The following is a 25,911-nucleotide window of genomic DNA, read 5'->3' as shown; positions in this document are numbered from 1 at the left end:
TCATAAACCATTCATTTACCACATCAATAAACAGCATGGCAGGGCAAAATATTTTTTCCAACAGGGCAACCTTTAAAAAGTGAAACAGTTCATAACTTCCCTTCAACTCATTCATGTCACCTAAAAGGTAAACCTGTTTCTCCATCACTGTTCAGCTCTGATGATTCAGTAAGGACATCTCCTGGTTTCATCTTCATGTTTCCCTCTCACCAGATAACCAAACCGATATCATGACCAGCAGCTTTACAGCTGTGGCTCCAGCAAACATCAGCTGATACTAGAAATTAATATTCAATAAATTCTAACAACAGCTGATCAAGCTTAAACGTGCTGCTGTTGTTTAGCGCGACATCTGCTGGTTTCCTGTTTCTGGCACAAAGTGGGAGATAAACAAACCAGAGAGAAAAGCCGATCAGCTGATCATGGATCAGTTTAATGATTGAAGTAGAAACAGGGGAGGGAGAGAATGAGAGAAGAAGAGGCAGCAGTGCAGCAAAGACAAAGAATAACTCCAGCTTTGTGTCTTTTTCATTGTAGCTGAAGTCCGGGACAAACTGTTCCTTTTCACCTCAACACGAAACGCACAATATTTTCTCTGAATACGAGACCATTCCGTTTTTTACGGGATGGTTGGAAACTCTAATAACTAACCTTATAAATAAAATAAGATAAAACAAGTTCAACATCATTAACATCATAGCACGGCCCACCGGGCAAATGCCCTGTTTGCTGAGCCTTGTATTGTGTTCATGTTTTTTCAATCTAATAAATGGTTTGCTTTTTGTTAAGATTCAGTTCCATCTCTCCCTTGTCTGCTTTCGGGTTCATATTGCAATCACATCAGCCACCGTGACAATAAACTTATTTTGATTTTTAACTTTCTTTATTTTTTCAACAATATTATGTATATATAAACGTTTTGCATCTTACAATATAAAGCCTGGATCCTGCACATATTGCACTTTGAACTTGAACTGTGTTGTCTGTTTATTGGAGATTGTACTACTTGAATTCATTATCCTGGTGATATAACACATTAATTCTCCATTTGGAATCAATATAGTATATAATACAGTATCTGTCTATCCATCTATATAGCTATTGAATTGAACTGGAGTGAATGGAAGAGAATTAAATAATGGATTTCATGTTCATGTTTATCTATGTTGTAACAGTGACGACTTGAGACATCTGTTTGGCACTATATGAAGAGAATTAAATAAAATTTAAATAAAAATGATATTAACTGTATTTATACATTTTCTATTTTTGGATGAGACACTGTCAGTGTGCTGTTATATAAGTCAGGTATTTTTAAGGCCCAGTGGCGTGTCCAGCGGGGTGGCCTGTGCCCCCCCAGGCCACCCCCCCAACCAGACTGGCCACCCCAGGTGCCACCCCAAAGGCAAAACAATAAAATTCAATCAAATATCAAATGTCCGATTATGTTTTCACGGTGAAGTTCAGATATCCGAGTGTAAGTGAATGCAGCATCGGCTTCTGCGCTATGTGCATCACGTTAGCAAAGGTAGGAGAGCCAAGCACGAAAGACGGCACCGCAGGAAACAATTTTTCGGTGAAAGAAAATGAGGACAGAATAAATGTCTCGGTAAGTAATATTAAGTTTGTTGAGTTTAGTAAACTTCGGTGAAATTAGAATACCAAGGAAAAAATAACACTTATTATTGCAGCCGTCGAATATTTCAGGCAGTATGCTACTGAGGGGAGCTAACATAAGAGTTATGAGTTATAAGATATAATCTAAGTCGTAACATTGCTGTATGGAGCTGCAGATTTGGTTGCAGGTTAACATACCTGGACTGGCCATCGGGCATACCGGGCATATGCCTGGTGACTTATTTTTTTTTTGTAAGGGCATGAACAATGAGAGGTGGTGGATTGGCCAGATGCAGGTCGATGTGTAAAAATAACTCAGTTGTTTGGTGGTGGCTATGGCGGGGCTTCCACAGAGGCCAGCAGGTGGATGAGGGAAGGGGAGGCAGGAGAAGAGACCCGAGGCAGCCACCAGTCCGAGCGTCAGGTGAACTGAACTTCAGGTAAGAAGTTATGACCTGCAGTCTATCTGGGTCAGATATAAACCAAGTTTAGGTGGAGTTTATTTTCGTTATGCTGACTTTTTACCGTCAGTTGCAATAACTCGTACTGCGTTCTAGCCAGTTTGACGGAGTTTCTATACAGCTGTTCGGTTGCTATGATGTTACTGATAGTGAACTTTATTTTATTCATAAGGTTAGTTAGTAGAGTTGCCAACGGCTCCTTAAAAAATGGAATGGTCCCTCATTCAGAGAAAATATTACGGGTTTCGTATTGAGCTGAGAAGAGACGCAGTTTGTCCCGTACTTTAGCTAGAATGGGAAAAGACACAAAGCTGGATTTATTCTGTCTTTACGCTGCACAGCTGCCTCTTCTCTTATCCCCCCCACCCTCCCTCTTCTGTTGCTACTTTAATCATGAAACTGATCAATGATCAGCTGATCGTCTCTCTTGTTTATTTATTGCCCACTTTGCGCCAGAAACAGGAAACCAGCGGATGTCGCGCTAAACAACAGCAGCACGTTTAAGCTTGATCAGCTGTTGTTAGAATTTATTTAATATTAATTTCTAGTATCAGCTGATGTTTGCTGGAGCCACAGCTGTAAAGCTGCTGGTCATGATGTCGGTTTGTATATGTGGTGAGAGGGAAACATGAAGATGAAACCAGGAGATGTCCTTACTGAATCATCAGAGCTGTGATGGAGAAACAGGTTTACCTTTTAGGTGACAGGAATGAGTTGAAGGGAAGTTATGAACTGTTTCTGAGAGACAAATAACACCAGCATCCTTTTTTTATGTAGCTGACAGCTGGTAACTGTGCAGGGACGGGTCTAGGAAAGTTTTGCCAGGGGGGCAGGTAGGGTATTAACAGGGAGAGGGGGGCACAAAGAAATACTTTTCTTTCTTATTCTCATTTCAAATATTTAGCTTTTATTAAATAATTATCTAAATCTTACAACCAAAGTTTTTATCTGACATAAATGTATAGAAACCATACATATACCAACAAGACAGTGTACATATGGAAAAGATATATATAAATTTTATAAAGTTTGTAAATGTCTTGTGTGAAACTTGTATGAAAAGCATACAAGAGTAAAAACAGATATAAGATCCCTTGAAAGATTATATAATGAATCTTGTATGTTTTGGATACTTACTAAAACAATATATGAAAGTAATGAGAAAGTGGCCACTTTCATGAGTAAATCATATACGTTTTTACTATTTCTTTTCCATATGGGACTGTCACAACAGCATTTGTTTTCATTCAAAGGCTTTATGGCTTTAATACCTGGTGGGCTGGTCTGTAGTGAAAATGCCCAATTTTCTGTCCCAGTCCAGCCCTGCAGGTTAATACTGGCAGTGTCACCATGCCAGCTGACTGTATTTCATCATCAGCCAGTGTTGTTCTTTATACATCAATATTACCAAAGTTTACCATAAGGCAGCATAGAAAGTATTTACTTGCTTTCAGGTGTTATTCAAATGTTAGTCTTTTCAGTTGTTTCCCCACTTTTTCCTGTTTCAAAATCAAACACCAGTTTGTGAGAAGATTATCTTCTTTTTTTAATAGGCATTGGTTTTGCATTGGAACTGGCTAATTTGTCAATTGTTTGTTACAAATGTTCGTATTTTAATATTCAAAAATGTTTTTGCCCAAAACATATGTGCACTACATGTCAGTAAAAATACTATGCAAATATTGATGTCCTTGACTGCTGAATAAACACTGACTGATTGTATCTCTTGTACTTTATCAACGCAGTATCTAAAAACTTTGCACCGTAGTGGTTAAAATCTCATTCTAATAAGAGTTAAAAGCGCATTCGCTTATTAGGTTTATAGGGTTATTGAATTATGGTTAACGGTTGGTAGAATTTTTTTTAAACATTATCTGCCAATTACATCTGCCACCCTTCTCCAAATCTGTGCCCCTACCTGGCCCCCTAACAAAAATTTTCTAGACACGCCACTGTTAAGGCCTGACTGGTGGCATTGGTGCCCATTGCTTTACTGTGCTGTTGGATGTGTATGTGGGTTATCCCTTGTACCTGACATTTGACTGGGCATCACTGTGTTGCTATGGTATAAACAATAACAAATTCAAATTCAAACATTGCTGCATTCTTCTGTCACTGAGGATTCCAAACCTGCACTCAGTCTCCTCATTACTTTGGTACTGAACAGACAAACCTTGGAGCTCCTGCAAACTTTATTCACAAACTGCAACTATTTTACACAAATCTGCGACTGACAACAAGCACAGAGACTTCAAACAATCACTGAAGTAAGGACTGAAAGATTTACTTTTAAACAATAATGATTAAGACCTTTTTCGTAAGGTTGTTTTCCCTTGATTGCCAGCTGTTACTGTTTTTATCTTCATATCTTTCATATTTGTCCACCTAAACAATGCTTTAATGATACAGTTTGAGAAGTTTGATATGAATTTATCCAACTGACTTGAAAATGAAACTGACAACTGTCCTGTAATCTTACACAGAGAAACCAAATCCTGCGTCTTTGCCTTGACAGACGCCTAAAATGGCTCGAGCTGTGGTAAGTTACCCTTCACTGTGTCTGTTTCTAAACATTAAATCTCGTGAATTTTTAAAGAAAAATCCAACAACAACAACAATAATATGTAACAGAGCAAAACGTCAGATGACTTGAATGTTCCTCTGCAACACAAGATCCCTTTGGCTCAAAGTCTGCTTCCTCCACAGGCAAAGGAGAAGCTCCCACACTCATCCGATGCAGACCGTTGTGCTCTGGACAATGAAGTTCCCGCTTTCATGTTCAGACCTATCAGTGCACCTGCATGTGAGCTCCCAAGTCCACCACCTGCTGATGCCAGCTTTCATTCAAAGGACACAAACAAGATCATTCATCCAGATTTGAAAAATGATCGTTCATCCCTGGATGATGAAGTGGCGTTTTTCATGTGTCCTACTAATGTTCTGCCTCCGAGACCTCCACCCACTGCAGAGTTACGTCTCTGCAGAAAGCGCAGGTATTCTGCTGTTTTTTCTGTGGAGGATGAAGAGGAACATTTGATGCCTAAACGCATGAGGCTGATGAGTTCTGATGTTCCAGTTTCTTCAGTTCCTCCACCTGCTGATGCCAGCTTTCAGTCAAAGGACACAGACAAGATCATGCATCCAGATTTTAAATATGATTGTTCATCCCTGGATGATGATTTGGCCTTTTTAATGTCTCCTCTGCCTCTGACACCTCCACCCATTGCAGAGTTAGGTCTGGGCAGAAAGCGTAGATATTCTGCTGTTTTTTCTGTGGAGGATGAAGAGGAACCTTTGCCTCAGCCTAAACGCATGAGGCTGATGACTTGGGATGTCTCTAAGTCTCCAGCTGCTGAAAAGAAGTATGTTTGCTTTCCGTGTCCTGAAGATAAGAGGTCTGAGTTACCTCTCAGCTCCCCCCAAGGCCATCCACCATCACCAGTCAATAATAATGACACTGACCAGTGTACCATTCTGCTGCCTCCTGAAATCCCAGTACCTCCAAGTCCTGCCAATTGGAGTGCTAGAAACTGTTGACTTTCCTTGTGTTGATAATTAAATACGTGTTTGTAATAAATTTTTGAGCAAATACATGTTGAGATGATTCGGTTGCTTATGATGGTTATAATTATCTAAACAGTATTATTCCTAAGAAGATCTTTACTTTTTCTACTTATTTTCTCCATGAACTATTTTGATGTCTATTTTGAAGATCCACTCATATCATGACAGTATGCTTATTCTCAGTAGAGTGTATAGCCACATCTGAAGAAAGAATAAATTAAAGTCACTCATTAACAACTTACCACATACGCCGGAGCTGAATTCAAGATGTAAGCAGACGTTTCACAGATATCTTGGTTGTCTTTCCATTTCCTACACTAACAGTATCCTGAGAATTGTCTTATACAGCTGATATAAAGGTGAAATTTGATGACTTAATCGAAGCATCATCAGCTTAAATGCAAATGAATCCACTGTACTTGAGGTAACCTAACACTGACCATGAACGCCACAATCACTGTGCGCCAGTCCAACACAGTGCTTTACTGTGAACTCACCACAGTACTGCAAACTAAAGTGTTTATCTTCCAGTCCAATCCAATCCATCTTTATTGAGAAAGCACTTTAAAATACCCAACAATAGAATAAAACTTAACAGTAAGAAAATAAAACACATAATACATAAAAAAATTTAAACAGCCCTATATTTAAAAACAAGATAAAACAGCAAAAATAAACTAAAAAACTCAAACTAAAAACCAACATCTTACAAGGTGTCAAAGGTCAGGGTGAAGAGATGAGTTTTCAGGAGTGATTTAAGAACAGGCAGAGAAGAAGCCTGTCTAATCTCTAAAGGCAGATCGTGTCACAGTTTCAGAGATGCTACAGCAAAAGCACGATGTCCTCTAAGTTTGCGCTCAGTCCTGGGAACATTCAGGAACAGCTGATCAGCTGACCTGAGACAGCGGGTGGGTTTATAAGACTGTGGCAGCTCAGAGAGTTAAGATGCAGCTAGGTCATGGAGAGCTTTAAAGGCAAATAAAAGAATTTTTAAATGAATGCCAAAAGAAATGGGCAGCCAGTGAAGTGAAGCTAAAATAGGGGAGATGTGCTCAAACCTTCGAGTGCCAGTTAAAACACAAGCTGCCGCATTTTGCACCCTCCGTAAACGAGCAGTGGCGTGTCTAGAAATCTTTTGTTGGGGGGGGCCAGGTAGGGGCACAGATTTGGAGAAGGGTGGCAGATGTAATTGTCAGATAATGTTAAAAACAATTCTACCAACCGTTAACCATAATTCAATAACCCTATAAACCTAATAAGCGAATGCGCTTTTAACTCTTATTAGAATGAGATTTTAACCACTACGGTGCAAAGTTTTTAGATACTGCGTTGATAAAGTACAAGAGATACAATCAGTCAGTGTTTATTCAGCAGTCAAGGACATCAATATTTGCATAGTATTTTTACTGACATGTAGTGCACATATGTTTTGGGCAAAAACATTTTTTAATATTAAAATACGAACATTTTAACATACAATTGGCAAATTAGCCAATGCCAATGCAAAACCAATGCCTATTAAAAAAAGAAGATAATCTTCTCACAAACTGGTGTTTGATTTTGAAACAGGAAAAAAGTGTGGAAACAAATGAAAAGACTAACATTTGAATAACACCTGAAAGCAAGTAAATACTTTCTATGCTGCCTTATGGTAAACTTTGGTAATATTGATGTATAAAGAACAACACTGGCTGATGATGAAATACAGTCAGCTGGCATGGTGACACTGCCAGTATTAACCTGCAGGGCTGGACTGGGACAAAAAATTGGGCATTTTCACTACAGACCAGCCCACCAGGTATTAAAGCCATAAAGCCTTTGAATGAAAACAAACGCTGTTGTGACAGTGATGTACACTGTCTTTTTGGTATATGTATGATCTCTATACATTTTACGTGAGATAAAAACTTTGTTCGCAAGATTCAGATAATTATTTAATAAAAGCTAAATATTTGAAATGAGAATAAGAAAGAAAAGTATTTCTTTGTGACCCCCTCTCCCTCTTAATGCCCTACCTGGCCCCTGGCAACACTTTGCTAGACCCGTCCCTGCACAGTTACCAGCTGTCAGCTACTTAGAAAAAGGATGCTGGTGTTATTTGTCTCTCAGAAACAGTTCATAACTTCCCTTCAACTCATTCATGTCACCTAAAAGGTAAACCTGTTTCTCCATCACTGTTCAGCTCTGATGATTCAGTAAGGACATCTCCTGGTTTCATCTTCATGTTTCCCTCTCACCACATATACAAACCGATATCATGACCAGCAGCTTTACAGCTGTGGCTCCAGCAAACATCAGCTGATACTAGAAATTAATATTAAATAAATTCTAACAACAGCTGATCAAGCTTAAACGTGCTGCTGTTGTTTAGCGTGACATCCGCTGGTTTCCAATGATCAGCTGATCGGCTTTTCTCTCTTGTTTATTTATCTCCCACTTTGCGCCAGAAACAGGAATCAGAATCAATAAAGTATTCTGATTCCTGTTTCTGGCGCAAAGTGGGAGATAAATAAACAAGAGAGAAAAGCCGATCAGCTGATCATTGATCAGTTTCATGATCAAAGTAGCAACAGAAGAGGGAGGGAGGGGGGGGGGGGGGATAAGAGAAGAGGCAGCTGTGCAGCGTAAAGACAGAATAACTCCAGCTTTTTGTCTTTTCCCATTCTAGCTAAAGTACGGGACAAACTGTGTCTCTTCTCAGCTCAATACAAAACACATAATATTTTCTCTGAATGAGGGACCATTCCATTTTTTAAGGAGCCGTTGGCAACTCTACTAACTAACCTTATGAATAAAATAAAGTTCACTATCAGTAACATCATAGCAACCGAACAGCTGTATAGAAACTCCTTCATGCTAGCTCACGCAGTACGAGTTATTGTAACTGACTGTAAAAAGTCAGCACAACGAAAATAAACTCCACCTAAACTTGGTTTATATCTGACCCAGATAGACTGCAGGTCATAACTTCTTACCTGAAGTTCAGTTCACCGCCTCCGGCCTCTGCTCCTCCTGCCTTTCCGTCATCCACCTGCCAGCGTGTTGCATCTGCTGGCCTCCACCACTTGCTAATGTTACTGAATCTGTGGAAGCTCCGCAATAGCCACCACCAAACAATTGAGTTATTTTTACACATCTCCCAGCATCTGGCCAATCCACCACCTTTCAGTGTTTATACTGTTACGGGGAAAAAATGAAAAAAAAACCCATTGGCCCATAAAAACGAAAAATCACCATCGGCCCACCGGGCAAATGCCCAGTATGCCCGATGGCCAGTCCAACTATGTCCTCTGGGCTGGAGGGTGGCAGATTAAAAGCTTTGGTGCATTACCGTGAGGCGAAGGCCATCCATCACAGCTTTTTTGGGTTAGATAAATGAAAACTATGTTTTTGTAATAATTCCTGTGACTCCTCCTGCTTTTTCAACTCAACCCATCACACGTCTATGTCTCTCCTTGTTTCGTCTTTTATTATGAAAGGGTTGTGTTTCCATGTTCAGTGTGTTTCATTTTGCTTCCCCTGTGGTGTCAGGTTCATTTGTGTCAGCTGTGTTTCCACTTCCCCTTTTATTTTCTGTGTATTTAAGTCCGCTGTCTTCCTCTGGTCAGTGCTGGTGTGTCTGTTTTCCTCCGTTCACGTTATTCCGGGTTTCAGGTTATCTCCTGATTCTGTTTAGGTCCATGTTCATGTTCATGTTTTTTCATCAGAGTTTCTCACATGCACCTCCTCGGATTCATGTTCATGTTTTTCCTGTCATAGTTGTCATAGTCATACTGAGTTATTCCCAGTGTAGGTTTTAGTTTTAGTTGTCGCCCCTGTTTGCTGGGCCTTGTTTTGTGTTCGTGTTTTTCAACCTAATAAATGGTTTGCTTTTTGTTAAGATTCAGTTCCATCTCTCCCTTGTCTGCTTTCGGGTTCATATTGCAATCACATCAGCCACAGTGACAATAAACTTATTTTGATTTTTAACTTTCTTTATTTTTTCAACAATATTATGTATATATAAACGTTTTGCATCTTACAATATAAAGCCTGGATCCTGCACATATTGCACTTTGAACTTTAACTGTGTTGTCTGTTTATTGGAGATTGTACTACTTGAATTCATTATCCTGGTGATATAACACATTAATTCTCCATTTGGAATCAATATAGTATATAATACAGTATCTGTCTATCCATCTATATAGCTATTGAATTGAACTGGAGTGAATGGAAGAGAATTAAATAATGGATTTCATGTTCATGTTTATCTATGTTGTAACAGTGACGACTTGAGACATCTGTTTGGCACTATATGAAGAGAATTAAATAAAATTTAAATAAAAATGATATTAACTGTATTTATACATTTTCTATTTTTGGATGAGACACTGTCAGTATGCTGTTATATAAGTCAGGTATTTTTAAGGCCCAGTGGCGTGTCCAGCGGGGTGGCCTGTGCCCCCCCAGGCCACCCCCCCAACCAGACTGGCCACCCCAGGTGCCACCCCAAAGGCAAAACAATAAAATTCAATCAAATATCAAATGTCCGATTATGTTTTCACGGTGAAGTTCAGATATCCGAGTGTAAGTGAATGCAGCATCGGCTTCTGCGCTATGTGCATCACGTTAGCAAAGGTAGGAGAGCCAAGCACGAAAGACGGCACCGCAGGAAACAATTTTTCGGTGAAAGAAAATGAGGACAGAATAAATGTCTCGGTAAGTAATATTAAGTTTGTTGAGTTTAGTAAACTTCGGTGAAATTAGAATACCAAGGAAAAAATAACACTTATTATTGCAGCCGTCGAATATTTCAGGCAGTATGCTACTGAGGGGAGCTAACATAAGAGTTATGAGTTATAAGATATAATCTAAGTCGTAACATTGCTGTATGGAGCTGCAGATTTGGTTGCAGGTTAACATACCTGGACTGGCCATCGGGCATACCGGGCATATGCCTGGTGACTTATTTTTTTTTGTAAGGGCATGAACAATGAGAGGTGGTGGATTGGCCAGATGCAGGTCGATGTGTAAAAATAACTCAGTTGTTTGGTGGTGGCTATGGCGGGGCTTCCACAGAGGCCAGCAGGTGGATGAGGGAAGGGGAGGCAGGAGAAGAGACCCGAGGCAGCCACCAGTCCGAGCGTCAGGTGAACTGAACTTCAGGTAAGAAGTTATGACCTGCAGTCTATCTGGGTCAGATATAAACCAAGTTTAGGTGGAGTTTATTTTCGTTATGCTGACTTTTTACCGTCAGTTGCAATAACTCGTACTGCGTTCTAGCCAGCTTGACGGAGTTTTTATACAGCTGTTCTGTTGCTATGATGTTACTGATAGTGAACTTTATTTTATTCATAAGGTTAGTTAGTAGAGTTGCCAATGGCTCCTTAAAAAATGGAATGGTCCCTCATTCAGAGAAAATATTACACGTTTCGTATTGAGCTGAGAAGAGACGCAGTTTGTCCCGGACTTTAGCTAGAATGGGAAAAGACACAAAGCTGGAGTTATTCTGTCTTTACGCTGCACAGCTGCCTCTTCTCACATTCTCTCCCCCTCCCTCTCCTGTTGCTACTTCAATCATGAAACTGATCAATGATCAGCTGATCGGCTTTTCTCTCTTGTTTGTTTATCGCCCACTTTGCACCAGAAAGAGAAAACCAGCAGATGTCGCGCTAAACAACAGCAGCACGTTTAAGCTTGATCAGCTGTTGTTAGAATGTATTTAAGATTAATTTCTAGTATCAGCTGATGTTTGCTGGAGCCACAGCTGCAAAAAAGCTGCTGGTCATGATATCGGTTTGTATATCTGGTGAGAGGGAAACATGAAGATGAAACCAGGAGATGTCCTTACTGAATCATCAGAGCAGAACAGTGATGGAGAAACAGGTTTACCTTTTAGGTGACATGAATGAGTTGAAGGGAAGTTATGAACTGTTTCTGAGAGACAAATAACACCAGCATCCTTTTTTTATGTAGCTGACAGCTGGTAACTGTGCAGGGACGCGTCTAGGAAAGTTTTGCCAGGGGGGCAGGTAGGGTATTACAGTTTTTGCCCGTTGCTTGAACACTATAAACCCATGCTTAGACTAAAGTAACACAACGTGAAGCTGTTGTTACCATACCTCAAACACATGTACCCCTACCTTAAACAAAAGCGCTGCTTTGCACCCCAGTACCAATTATGCAACACACCTACTCCCTCATGCAACACACATGGTCCTGCATGCTACACTCTATTTCATACATAAGACACTTCGCTCACAAAATGAAATCTCAGGGTGCCATTCGGAAAACACATGTATCCAAAATACAAAACACATCGGGTAATTGCAACCACTCAAATACACACCTGAAGGCACCTACTTGCAAAACTGAACACCAATTAGCCAACTACAAAAAGCCCTCAGCGTAGCCATTCCAAGAACTTTGCAAGCATGGATGGAGGGAGAGCAAGAGGATATTTACCCCGGTGCCTAGCGGGAGAGGACATTGCTTGCGATGTTGATGAGGTCCTGTGGCCAGACCCCAACAGACGGCGGGATCCATGAGCCCACTTATGCACAATTGTCATGGTTTTTTGTGTTTACAGTATAGTGTTTTTTCAAATGCAGTACTATTGTGTTGTTGTTGTTTTATTTGCTGTACCTGTATTCATGGTACTGCAATGTACAGTATTGAGTAGGTCTATTTGCGTTTATGGTTGTTTGGAAATGTGTCTCCTGTAAATGTGCCTTCTGAATAAACAATGGGAATCAAGGACTGCAGTGTTTTATGTACAGCAGACTAGTGTGTTCCCCCTGATCTGTGAGTGTTTGCATATGGTGCAGGTATGTGTCATTTTGTCAACAGAGTTACATTTTGACAAAGGAATGTTAGGTTTTGACAGCAGAGTTTAGGTTTTGGGAGTAGAGTTCCAATTTGGCACAGATGTGAATGGTATATTTCCCAGTGTTGTGTCATGTGTACTTGTGTGTACAGTTTTGGCACAGCGAGCGGGGTTTTGCAAAATGTGTTCAAGCAGTGGGCAAAAACTGTAACAGGGAGAGGGGGGCACAAAGAAATACTTTTCTTTCTTATTCTCATTTCAAATATTTAGCTTTTATTTAATAATTATCTAAATCTTACAACCAAAGTTTTTATCTGACATAAATGTATAGAAACCATACATATACCATATACATATACTCAGCCGGAAAAGGGTGGAGTGCCCACTCCGGGTCGGGGATGAGTTCCTGCCCCAAGTGGAGGAGTTCAAGTATCTCGGGGTCTTGTTCGCGAGTGATGGGAGAAGGGAGCTGGAGATCGACAGACGGATTGGGGCTGCGGCTGCAGTAATGCGGACGCTGCACCGGTCAGTCGTGGTGAAGAGGGAGCTGAGTGTAAAAGCGAAGCTCTCAATTTACCGGTCGATCTACGTCCCTACCCTCACCTATGGCCACGAGCTGTGGGTAGTGACCGAAAGAACGAGATCGCGGATACAAGCGGCGGAAATGAGCTTCCTCCGAAGGGTGGCTGGCCTCTCCCTTAGAGATAGGGTGAGAAGTTCGGCCATCCGGGAGGAGCTTAGAGTAGAGCAGCTGCTGCTCCACATCGAAAGGAGCCAGCTGAGGTGGTTCGGGCATCTGGCAAGGATGCCCCCTGGGCGCCTCCTGGGCGAGGTGTTCCAGGCATGTCCCACCGGGAGGAGGCCCCGGGGCAGACCCAGGACACGCTGGAGAGATTATATCTCTCGGCTGGCCTGGGAACGCCTTGGTATTCCCCCGGACAAGCTGGAGGAGGTGGCTGGGGAGAGGGAGGTCTGGACCTCTTTGCTTAGGCTGCTACCCCCGCGACCCGACCTCGGATAAGCGGATGAAGATGGATGGATGGATGGACATATACCAACAAGACAGTGTACATATGGAAAAGATATATATAAATTTTATAAAGTTTGTAAATGTCTTGTGTGAAACTTGTATGAAAAGCATACAAGAGTAAAAACAGATATAAGATCCCTTGAAAGATTATATAATGAATCTTGTATGTTTTGGATACTTACTAAAACAATATATGAAAGTAATGAGAAAGTGGCCACTTTCATGAGTAAATCATATACGTTTTTACTATTTCTTTTCCATATGGGACTGTCACAACAGCATTTGTTTTCATTCAAAGGCTTTATGGCTTTAATGGTGGGCTGGTCTGTAGTCAAAATGCCCAATTTTCTGTCCCAGTCCAGCCCTGCAGGTTAATACTGGCAGTGTCACCATGCCAGCTGACTGTATTTCATCATCAGCCAGTGTTGTTCTTTATACATCAATATTACCAAAGTTTACCATAAGGCAGCATAGAAAGTATTTACTTGCTTTCAGGTGTTATTCAAATGTTAGTCTTTTCAGTTGTTTCCACACTTTTTCCTGTTTCAAAATCAAACTTCAGTTTGTGAGAAGATTATCTTCTTTTTTTAATAGGCATTGGTTTTGCATTGGCATTGGCTAATTTGTCAATTGTTTGTTACAAATGTTCGTATTTTAATATTCAAAAATGTTTTTGCCCAAAACATATGTGCACTACATGTCAGTAAAAATACTATGCAAATATTGATGTCCTTGACTGCTGAATAAACACTGACTGATTGTATCTCTTGTACTTTATCAACGCAGTATCTAAAAACTTTGCACCGTAGTGGTTAAAATCTCATTCTAATAAGAGTTAAAAGCGCATTCGCTTATTAGGTTTATAGGGTTATTGAATTATGGTTAACGGTTGGTAGAATTTTTTTTTAAACATTATCTGCCAATTACATCTGGCACCCTTCTCCAAATCTGTGCCCCTACCTGGCCCCCTAACAAAAATTTTCTAGACACGCCACTGTTAAGGCCTGACTGGTGGCATTGGTGCCCATTGCTTTACTGTGCTGTTGGATGTGTATGTGGGTTATCCCTTGTACCTGACATTTGACTGGGCATCACTGTGTTGCTATGGTATAAACAATAACAAATTCAAATTCAAACATTGCTGCATTCTTCTGTCACTGAGGATTCCAAACCTGCACTCAGTCTCCTCATTACTTTGGTACTGAACAGACAAACTTTGGAGCTCCTGCAAACTTTATTCACAAACTGCAACTATTTTACACAAATCTGCGACTGACAACAAGCACAGAGACTTCAAACAATCACTGAAGTAAGGACTGAAAGATTTACTTTTAAACAATAATGATTAAGACCTTTTTCGTAAGGTTGTTTTCCCTTGATTGCCAGCTGTTACTGTTTTTATCTTCATATCTTTCATATTTGTCCACCTAAACAATGCTTTAATGATACAGTTTGAGAAGTTTGATATGAATTTATCCAACTGACTTGAAAATGAAACTGACAACTGTCCTGTAATCTTACACAGAGAAACCAAATCCTGCGTCTTTGCCTTGACAGACGCCTAAAATGGCTCGAGCTGTGGTAAGTTACCCTTCACTGTGTCTGTTTCTAAACATTCAATCGTGTGAATTTTTAAAGAAAAATCCAACAACAACAACAACAATATGTAACAGAGCAAAACGTCAGATGACTTGAATGTTCCTCTGCAACACAAGATCCCTTTGGCTCAAAGTCTGCTTCCTCCACAGGCAAAGGAGAAGCTCCCACACTCATCCAGTGCAGACCGTTGTGCTCTGGACAATGAAGTTCCCGCTTTCATGTTCAGACCTATCAGTGCACCTGCATGTGAGCTCCCAAGTCCACCACCTGCTGATGACAGCTTTCATTCAAAGGACACAAACAAGATCATTCACCCAGATTTGAAAAATGATCGTTCATCCCTGGATGATGAAGTGGCGTTTTTCATGTGTCCTACTGATGTTCCTCTGCCTCCGAGACCTCCACCCACTGCAGAGTTACGTCTCTGCAGAAAGCGCAGATATTCTGCTGTTTTTTCTGTGGAGGATGAAGAGGAACATTTGATGCCTAAACGCATGAGGCTGATGAGTTCTGATGTTCCAGTTTCTTCAGTTCCTCCACCTGCTGATGCCAGCTTTCATTCAAAGGACACAAACAAGATCATGCATCCAGATTTTAAATATGATTGTTCATCCCTGGATGATGATTTGGCCTTTTTAATGTCTCCTCTGCCTCTGACACCTCCACCCATTGCAGAGTTAGGTCTGGGCAGAAAGCGTAGATATTCTGCTGTTTTTTCTGTGGAGGATGAAGAGGAACCTTTGCCTCAGCCTAAACGCATGAGGCTGATGACTTGGGATGTCTCTAAGTCTCCAGCTGCTGAAAAGAAGTATGTTTGCTTTCCGTGTCCTGAAGATAAGAGGTCTGAGTTACCTCTCAGCTCCCCCCAAGGCCATCCACCATCACCGGTCAATAATAATGACACTGACCAGTGTACCATTCTGCTGCCTCCTGAAATCCCAGTACCTCCAAGTCCTGCCCCTGTTGGAGTTCTAGAAACTGTTGACTTTCCTTGTGTTGATAATTAAATACGTGTTTGTAATAAATTTTTGAGCAAATACATGTTGAAATGATTCAGTTGCTTATGATGGTTATAATTATCCAAACAGTATTGTTCCTAAGAAGATCTTTACTTTTTCTACTTATTTTCTCCATGAACTATTTTGATGTCTATTTTGAAGATCCACTCATATCGTGACAGTATGCTTATTCTCAGTAGAGTGTATAGCCACATCTGAAGAAAGAATAAATTAAAGTCACTCATTAACAACTTACCACATACGCCGGAGCTGAGTTCAAGATGTAAGCAGACGTTTCACAGATATCTTGGTTGTCTTTCCATTTCCTACACTAACAGTATCCTGAGAATTGTCTTATACAGCTGATATAAAGGTGAAATTTGATGACTTAATCGAAGCATCATCAGCTTAAATGCAAATGAATCCACTGTACTTGAGGTAACCTAACACTGACCATGAACGCCACAATCACTGTGCGCCAGTCCAACACAGTGCTTTACTGTGAACTCACCACAGTACTGCAAACTAAAGTGTTTATCTTCCAGTCCAATCCAATCCATCTTTATTGAGAAAGCACTTTAAAATACCCAACAATAGAATAAAACTTAACAGTAAGAAAATAAAACACATAATACATAAAAAATGTAAACAGCCCTATATTTAAAAACAAGATAAAACAGCAAAAATAAACTAAAAAACTCAAACTAAAAACCAACATCTTACAAGGTGTCAAAGGTCAGGGTGAAGAGATGAGTTTTCAGGAGTGATTTAAGAACAGGCAGAGAAGAAGCCTGTCTAATCTCTAAAGGCAGATCGTGTCACAGTTTCAGAGATGCTACAGCAAAAGCACGATGTCCTCTAAGTTTGCGCTCAGTCCTGGGAACATTCAGGAACAGCTGATCAGCTGACCTGAGACAGCGGGTGGGTTTATAAGACTGTGGCAGCTCAGAGAGTTAAGATGCAGCTAGGTCATGGAGAGCTTTAAAGGCAAATAAAAGAATTTTTAAATGAATGCCAAAAGAAATGGGCAGCCAGTGAAGTGAAGCTAAAATAGGGGAGATGTGCTCAAACCTTCGAGTGCCAGTTAAAACACAAGCTGCCGCATTTTGCACCCTCCGTAAACGAGCAGTGGCGTGTCTAGAAATCTTTTGTTGGGGGGGCCAGGTAGGGGCACAGATTTGGAGAAGGGTGGCAGATGTAATTGTCAGATAATGTTAAAAACAATTCTACCAACCGTTAACCATAATTCAATAACCCTATAAACCTAATAAGCGAATGCGCTTTTAACTCTTATTAGAATGAGATTTTAACCACTACGGTGCAAAGTTTTTAGATACTGCGTTGATAAAGTACAAGAGATACAATCAGTCAGTGTTTATTCAGCAGTCAAGGACATCAATATTTGCATAGTATTTTTACTGACATGTAGTGCACATATGTTTTGGGCAAAAACATTTTTGAATATTAAAATACGAACATTTTAACATACAATTGGCAAATTAGGCCTGGGGGGGCACAGGCCACCCCGCTGGACACGCCACTGTAAACGAGTCACGTATGAAGCACTGATCCCTATATAAAGTGCATTACAGTAATCCAGCCGAGTGTAAGTAAGTAAGTAAGTAAAATTTTATTTATATAGCACATTTATAGATAAAAGATCACAAAGTGCTTTACAAGGTATAGGAACAGATTAAAAAGACAAAGTACAGTCAAAAGTTAACAAAATGCAATTTTAAAAAGATGTGTTTTTAGCTGTTTTTTAAAAGTAATCAGTGAATCAGCAGATCTTAAGTTCTGAGGAAGAGAATTCCACAGTCTGGCGGCCACAGTAGCAAAAGCTCGATCACCCCTAGTTTTCAGTCTCGTATACTGAATAACAAGTAATCCCTGACCACAAGACCTCAGAGACCTACTAGGGGCATAGGGCTGTAAAAGTTCAATGATGTATGATGGTGCTTGTTCTTGAAGAGCCTTAAATGTCAGAACTAGAATCTTAAAGTGGACTCTGAATTCGACAGGGAGCCAGTGTAACTGTATAAGCAACGGTGTTATATGTGAGTATTTCGATGTTTTCGTCAGAAGCCTTGCTGCAGCATTTTGGACAGTCTGCAGACGCTCCAGGGAACTTTTGTTTAGACATGTGAACAGTGAATTGCAATAGTCCAGTTGTGATGAAATAAAAGCATGAATAACAATCTCCAGTTCAGTATGAGATATTATGGGGCTCAATTTAGAAATATTTCTTAAATGATAGAAGCAAGACCGAACCAGAGATTTGACATGAATATCCAATGTAAGAGCAGGATCGAAGGTTATCCCTAGGTTCCTGATAGATGGTTTCACAAATGTTGAAAGGGGACCAAGAGCATTCATTATGCTGGGTACATGTCTGTCTGTATCACATAAAAGGACTTCAGTTTTATTTTCATTTAGTTGGAGGAAATTGTCGGCCATCCAACCTTTGATGGTTTCCAAACACACATTTAAAATCCGCAGCTTAGAAGCATCTTCAGGTTTAAAAGATATATATAGTTGGATGTCGTCTGCGTAGCAGTGGTAACAAATATCCTCAAAAGGGCTCAAAATATGCTGGAGAGGAAGTAAATAAATTAAAAACAATAATGGCCCCAGCACAGAGCCTTGTGGCACACCAAAGGACAGGGACGTAGAAGATGACCTGTACTTAGAAACTGCCACAGAAGAGTATCGTTCACAAAGATACGAGGAGAACCACTCTAAGGCAGACCCAGATACACCGACCCAGTATTTCAGCCTATCAAGCAAAATATAATGGTCAACGGTGTCAAAGGCCGACGTGAGATCCAACATTAAGAGAACAGAACACTTACCTGCATCGTTTTGCATCAGAATGTCATTGGAAACTCTAAGAAGGGCTGTTTCAGTAGAATGAGCTTTACGAAAGCCAGACTGAAATTTGTCAAAGATATTATATTTGTCTAAAACTGCTGTAAGCTGCTTAGCCACAATCTTCTCTAAAATCTTAGCAATTAACGGTATTTTTGAGATCGGTCTGTAGTTGCTAGTGAGAGATGGGTCCAGCATAGGCTTTTTTAACAGGGGGTATATAACAGCAGTTTTAAAATAAGCAGGGACTTTGCCAGATCCCAAAGAGGTGTTAATTATAGTGAGCATACAGGGACCAATAGAGTAAAAGACATTTTTGAATAACGATGCGGGTAAAATGTCGAGTGAACAAGAGGATACTTTTGTTGCACTAACTATTTTTCCCAGCTCGGATAGTGAAACAGGTAAAAATCTTTCTAAAACAACAGGCCGAACTGGCGTGGGAACTGACAGTGCAGATGCTGATGGGGACAATTTTTTCCTTATATTGCTAATTTTTTCTAAAAAGAAAGCAAGAAATTTTTCACAGTCTTCAGCAGAAGAAATAATGGCAGCAGGTGGAGCAGGAGTAATGATATCAGTATCAAATAAGACCTTAGGATTACCTCTGCTCTTTGCAACCAACTGAGAAAAGTAAGCAGCCCTTGCATCTCTAATAGCATTGTTAAAAGAGGCTAAAAGATCCTTTAAATAAAGGAGATGAACATTTAAATGAGTTTTCCTCCATAACCGCTCAGCTTTACGACAATTACGTTTTATAGAGCGGATGTTGTCATTTAGCCAAGGTAGGGACTTGGAAACAGGCACAGGTCTCATTTTAACCGGACAGATTTCATCTAAGATCGAAAGACAATGATGATTAAATAGATCCGTTGAGAAATCAACACCGTTTTGTGGGGATAGTGTTAAATTAAAAGCATCTGAGAACTTCTGCGCTGTGGAGGAATTTATAATGCGCGACATAACTGTCCGGTGAACAGGAGACATAGGCTACACTAAGCAGCAGCAGTGTACTCCTAGTATGTACAATGCATCACTATGAGACATAAATGCACACTTAGTGTGATGTATTCTTAACAACTTTGAATGATGGGGTATGAAGTGAGAGGCATTTAATGAACTGGAAGTGCTTCTCTGAGCCCTCACACGCCCAAGACAGATTAGGGAACCAGGTTGACTTCCACATGGTTTGCTGGGGACGCTGCCAGGGAGGAGAATATCAATTTTAAAAGAGCGTCTCGTTCCTCTGGCAGGGCTGGACTGGGACAAAAAAATCGGCCCGGGCATTTTGACTAGAGACCAGCCCACCAGGTATTATAGGAAAAACCATAAAGCCTTTGAAAGAAAACAAACGCTGTTGTCACAGTGATGTACACTGTCTTGTTGGTATATATGCGTCAGTCTAATAAACTTAAACCTACACCATCCTCCCTATTCTGGTATTCTAAACAGTACCCGAAAGTAGACTGCTTGGTCGAGTTAACCTCCTGAACTATCTACAACACATGGTGAAAACCTGAAATTAAGACAGAGAAGACTAGAGGTGAGACATGATCATTACTGATTACTGATGACAGATTTAGATATATTTTCATAAACCATTCATTTACCACATCAATAAACAGCATGGCAGGGCAAAATATTTTTTCCAACATGGCAACCTTTAAAAAGTGAAAGGAGACAGGAAGACAGGTGAGAAAGAATAAAACTTAATTGACTTTTTGATGGCATTTTACACACAGTACTGGTACAGAATCTAGAAAATGTGGGAAAATACTGGCATCATATACAGTACTTACTTCTGAAGAAATTATGATGGGACCCTAAAAAAATTACTATGTACAATAATGGATTTCTATACATTTGACATCAGATGAAAATGTTTGTTGTAAGATTCAGATAATTATTTATTAAAAGCGAGACATTTTAAATGAGAATAAGAAAGAAAAGTATTTCCTTGTGCCCCCCTCTCCCTAAATTCTAACAACAGCTGATCAAGCTTAAACGTGCTGCTGTTGTTTAGCGTGACATCTGGCGGTTTCCTCTTTCTGGCACAAAGTGGGCAATAAACAAACAAGAGAGAAAAGCCGATCAGCTGATCATGGATCAGTTTCATGATCAAAGTAGCAACAGAAGAGGGAGGGAGGGGGGGGGATAAGAGAAGAGGCAGCTGTGCAGCGTAAAGACAGAATAACTCCAGCTTTTTGTCTTTTCCCATTCTAGCTAAAGTACGGGACAAACTGTGTCTCTTCTCAGCTCAATACAAAACACATAATATTTTCTCTGAATGAGGGACCATTCCATTTTTTAAGGAGCCGTTGGCAACTCTACTAACTAACCTTATGAATAAAATAAAGTTCACTATCAGTAACATCATAGCAACCGAACAGCTGTATAGAAACTTTTTTTGCAACCACAGGCGGGATCTGTTCAGTCACTTCGTTTATAGCTCTCAGGTCATGTACTAGACGGTATGTACCCGCGGTAGCTTTTTTAACAGGAAAGATAGGAGTGTTGCAGGTCGCTGTCTTTGTTTTTATTAGAATTCCTGCCTTCTCCATGTCTGCTATCACTGGGCGGATGCCATGTCTAGCCTCAGTAGTGAGTGGGTATTGAGATATCAGTGGTCTGTGTTTTGAGAGAGGTTTTACTCTTACTTCATCTGCATTTTTTATAAGTCCTACATCAGCAGGGCCTGTAGACCAGAGAGTTTTAGGCAGCTGAGCTAGTGCTGCCTGGTGTCATTCAGTTAGTTGTGCGTGTGTTTCAGCGACATCGGCTAGGTGTACAGCGGGCCTGACTGCGACCAACCAACCCAGTGTGTATCGGAAACAACCCGTCCGGCGGCCTTGAAGCCAGCCTTCATGAGTGTCTTCCGTTTTTTCATAAGTGTCTGCTTCAACCCTGGCTAACACTTTTCCTAAATCCTTCCAGTCTGAGTGAATGTCATGCGCTACAGACACGTGCGGCTTAGGCATGCGGTTCAAAGCCTTCACGGCTGCTGATTGGATTACGGAGCACACTGCATTTCCCGACTTTGTGACATACAGGTGTTGTAAGGTCAAACTCTGTTGCCCTAGCTTCCACACTTGCTGATTGTAAAGTGGGTCTGGGCCTGGAGTTTGCTTAAATCTCAACGTGTTGTGATACTCGGTGGGTTTCTGAAAAGAGGATGTGGCGGGTGTATATTTGCGGGCCACATTGTATAGTTTTGTGAGCTCTGGCAAGTCGAGAGTCCAGTAATAATGTGGGACACCGTGGCCTTGAGAGAGACACACGTTGCTGCTGTGTGCCGTGTTAATGCTATCTGGCTCTGGTGTGTTGTCATTTAACATGCATTCAGCAATCATGCCATTCTCTTCCGGTATCACGCCTATCTTGAGTTTTGTCAGAGCGTCTCTTCCTAGTAGGTTTACTGGGCATGACGGGTCGTATATGCATTTAATGAAGCATCTGCGGCCACTTTCTGTATGCATTAGTTCTAAAGGGGCAGTTAGTTGTTGTACAGTGGTGTGGCCTGTGGCTGACTTCACAACTAATGTGTCTTTTGAGTACTGTAAGTTCTTAGGTGCCTGCCTCAAAACCGTTTTACATGCTCCTGTGTCGCATAACATTTGGATTGGTTGCCCGTTCACATGGATTAGCAGCGTTGGTTTGTATTCTGACCCTAATAGCAATTGTTCTATGTTAAAAACTTCTCCTCCCTCATCAATGTTCATGTCTTGTGTGTTTTCTAGTCACATGTCGCTGTTCTCCATAGATTCGGCACTGTTTTGTCTGTCATTGTTTCGCCTACTATTTTGTGTCTGTGGCTTACTCCTGCAATCTTGTGCAAAGTGACCTTGTCTTCCACAGTTATAACAGGCATTGTCTCTGTCATATCTGCTGTCTCTGTTTGGGTGTCTGCGGCCTTGCTGTCGATTACCTTGCTTCCCTTTCTGCCTCCGATAGCCTCCTGCAAATGCAAGGAAACCTGTCTCTGAATCTATGGTGAACACGTCAGCCTTATTTTTCTGCTTGTGCACTTTTGTGGCATGTTCAGCATGCAACAGAGCGTCTGGCAGGCTGCCAGTGTTCATTGTGACCCAATGTTTCTCTACATGTGCTCTGATTGGTGGGAGTAGGCCGTTTAGAAACGCATTTTTTAACTGTTGCTGGAATGGCGTTGCATCGCCATCGGCATAGTCTAAACCTGAATGCTGCCTAAAAACTGGGCGCAGGCGGTCTAGAAAGTCTGATGCGGTTTCATTTTCTTTCTGTTTCACCTCTCCTATTTTATTGTAGTTTGGCTTGGGGGCCAGCTGTAGCTTCACACGTTCATAGAAGTTATGTAGTTGGCCTTCTAAATCAGGGTCGCCTGCACGCAGGGGTTGTGGCCCGTTACCGATTACTAAAGAGTCTAAGGGGTTATTAATTGCCCCCCCAGTGAAAGAGCCTTTCACTGAGCCAAACTTTAAACCTAAAAGATCCTGAAGTACCTGGTACATTTCATGACCGTTTAAATACCACTGAGTCCTAATTGCTTCAACTGCTCTCTTCCATGTGTCAAAACCATCAGACAGGGGCGGGACATCCTTAAGAACATTTTTTCGATCCTCATGTGACCATGGTCTAAACACAAGAATTGTGGGCTGGGCGTCTCTATGCCCCATAGGTCCAGTGGGCTGACCATATCTGGGGTTAGGTGAACTTATTAATGGAAATACTCCTGGGGGGCTTGGGGGGTCAGGCCATATGTCCCTGTCTACATGATCTTCCCCTATATCTGCTTTGAGTGCATGTGTTAATGACATTTTTGCTAAATCTGCCTGTACTGAACCATACGGGTTATTCACAGCTTTATCTTTCTCTGTGTGCTTGGGAGTAGATGCAGAGGCAGTAACATAGGGGGGAGGGCCTGCAGTCGCTGCTTCAGGCACCTCACAGCTTTGCTTTTGTTTTTGTTTTTTATTCTGTCTCTTTTCTTTATTCTCAGCACGTCTCTGTTGCTCTTTTTTCCATGCATCTAGGAAATTTAATTCATTTGTGCGTTTTCCTTTCTTTCTAAGATTTGTGGTTGCACTTATTTCTTTTAATAGGCTGTCTTTGAGCTGCGTTAAAGCTGCGGGGCTGCACGTACCCTCCCACCCAGGACATGACGTCTTTTTAGGATTACGCCATCTCCTTGCGCTGATTTTTCCTGCACCTGGATATTTATTTTCTATCCACTGTTCATCATTAATGAGTTTTTGTGTATACTGTCCACTGTTGGCAACAGGTTTTGAGGTTTCATTTCCCATTTTTCTATTATTTATTATTTAGCGTATCCTACTTATGTATTTATTTATTTATTTATTTAGTCATGCATGTATTTATATTATTTATAGTACACTGGCAATACAGCTGCTATCCACCTTCGCTGGTATGAGGAATGAGAGTGGTTGTTCACACGCCCTTCGACTTTCAGACTATTTCCAAAAGCGGTGTGAACTTTACAAGACGAAACTCGACCGTTCTCCCAAACCACCAGCACTTCAGAGAACAGCAGTGAAAGAAAACAGAGTAGGAGCAGCTCAGTCTCTTATTGGACCGTGGAAAGTCAGCTTGCTCCGTTAATTAAAACAATACACACACACATTCACATTCACACCTATTCGCGCGATCGGAACCCTTATCATAAGGGGAGCTGCCAGTCTTTCTGTAGACGAGCTACTTATTCCCTAGACCCTGTCTAGACCCAGCTGGGGGAGCTACCCAGAGCTCCAAACCTAACCCACAGAAGTGGGGAGCTTCCAGTCGACGAGCTCCAAGCTACCAGTCGACGAGCTACTTCCGCTATTTTAAATTCCCTGAATTTAAAATACGTTTTTACGCAAGATTGTGTCAGTGTGTCTGTATCTACCTGGTCAGTGTCGCCGGGTCTGGTCCACCTCGATCGGGCCCCACCACCGTGGGTCGCTTGCTAAGACGTTGGCCAAGACTCGAATTTAACGCTCTTGGTCTTTTTCCACACACCTGGTGTGTGGGCTGTCGACAGGCGAACAACGTGGACTGGTCACGGAGATGGGACACGATGGAGGCGCTCCGTCTCCGAAGGACCAAGAAATATTGGGGGAAAACTCTGTAAAAAACCCAGGAGAAATAAAGACACAATGAGACAAGGTTTCTTTTTATGCTTTAACGTGAACACGGGTGAGCTGCTGAGAACAACTCACATCGTGAACAGAGGCTTGGCACTTTTTATAGGAAAGACAGTGAGAACAGGATAAGAAAATAATAAACAGATAAAATAAACAACTCCATATGTGGCGCTAGTCTCGTCAGCAGAGAGCTGGGAGAAAGCTGTGAGAGATAAAACAATCTAAAACAATATGTCCCAAAACAATATGTCTTCGCTGGGAAAGTCTAAAAGGATAATTCTAAACTAATCTAACCATAGACAAAAGGGCATCTTTGTACATTTAAAAGAAGGTAAAGAAACATAGAATCATTTTCCACTAACAAGTAGAAACAGGGGAGGGAGAGAATGAGAGGAGAAGAGGCAGCAGTGCAGCAAAGACACAGAATAACTCCAGCTTTGTGTCTTTTTCTTTGTAGCTGAAGTCTGGGACAAAATGTTCCTTTTCACCTCAACACGAAACGCACAATATTTTCTCTGAATACGAAACAATTCCGTTTTTTACGGGACGGTTGGAAACTCTAATAACTAACCTTATAAATAAAATAAGATAAAACAAGTTCAACATCATTAACATCATAGCACCCGCCCAGCTGTATAGAAACTCCGTCATGCTAGCTAGTACACAGTACAGTTATTGTAACTGACTGTAAAAAGTCAGCACAACGAAAATAAACTCCACCTAAACTTGGTTTATATCTGACCCAGATAGACTGCAGGTCATAACTTCTTACCTGAAGTTCAGTTCACCGCCTCGGGCCTCTGCTCCTCGTGCCTTTCCGTCATCCACCTGCCAGCGTGTTGCATCT

Source organism: Aulonocara sp. 'chitande type north' Nkhata Bay, linkage group LG23, assembly GCF_057382095.1.
Source record: "Aulonocara sp. 'chitande type north' Nkhata Bay isolate Kocher_YH1m ecotype deep benthic linkage group LG23, A_spYH_male_GT1.1, whole genome shotgun sequence".
NCBI lineage: Eukaryota > Metazoa > Chordata > Actinopteri > Cichliformes > Cichlidae > Aulonocara > Aulonocara sp. 'chitande type north' Nkhata Bay.
This window is presented reverse-complemented; position numbering follows the sequence as displayed.